The sequence below is a fragment of the Brassica oleracea genome, chromosome C6 (genome assembly GCF_000695525.1).
Source record: "Brassica oleracea var. oleracea cultivar TO1000 chromosome C6, BOL, whole genome shotgun sequence".
NCBI lineage: Eukaryota > Viridiplantae > Streptophyta > Magnoliopsida > Brassicales > Brassicaceae > Brassica > Brassica oleracea.
The window spans coordinates 22,318,082-22,319,061 of NC_027753.1; positions in this window are offsets into that span (position 1 = coordinate 22,318,082).

Below are 980 nucleotides of genomic sequence, written 5' to 3' on the forward strand. Positions count from 1 at the left end.
TTTTCGTGAGCTTAGCCTGTACGCATACTTCACATTTTTGTTTACTTGTTTTGCATTTAGGAATTAGATTTAAATTCATTAATCTTTGTATAGATTTGTAGTTTACATGGCCTAATCTTTCATGCCATATATTAAAAGACTCAACCAAATAAGCAACTGGCTCTTTCTTATTCATTGAAACTTTTGGAGCTACAACTTTCGGAAGGACTGTCATTACATTCAACTTGACAAGTCCACCCTTAACATACCCTCTTCCCAAGTACATCTCATTCTTCTTAATCACGAGCTTATCCGCCTCAAAACTTGTGGTGAATCCATTCTTGCTGAGCAAGGTTCCCGAGACCTGGTTCTTCCTCATGTCAGGCACATGCTTCACATTCGTCAGAGTGACCTCACGTCCAGATGTCATCTTCAAAATCACATTGTCGCGTCCTTCAATCTTGGAGACTGGAGTGTTTCCCATCTTGAGCTTCTCCTCAGTCATGTTTTTCTGATAGGTGGGTGGTTGCACCAGTGTCATACCACCATTCCTTGGGGTTGTTGCTTTCAACCATGTTGGCTTCAGTCACCACAGCAACGAGATCCTCCTCAGTGAGATTTGCCTGAGCCTTCTCATCCTTGATCTTTTTGCGACACTCAACAGTCTTGTGCCCCACTTTGTGGCAGTAGTGACATTTCCCCCTGAACTTCTCCACATTCGCATTCGCATTGATTTCAATGCCTTTGTTCTTGAAGTTTTTTCCAGAAGCTTTCAAGGCTGCATCAGTTTTGGAAGGCTTGGCAGGAGAATTAACGTGTGCCTTTCCTTTGCCTTTGTGCTCAGCCATGTTGACAATGTGCCTCTTAGCAGTGACCTTGTCAGCAGTTCGGTTTCTGGATTTCATCTGAAGCCTCATGATGAGCTCCTCGAGCCCCATCTTCTTCTTCTTGTGCTTCAAGTAGTTCTTGAAATCCGCATAGCTTGGAGGAAGCTTTTCAAT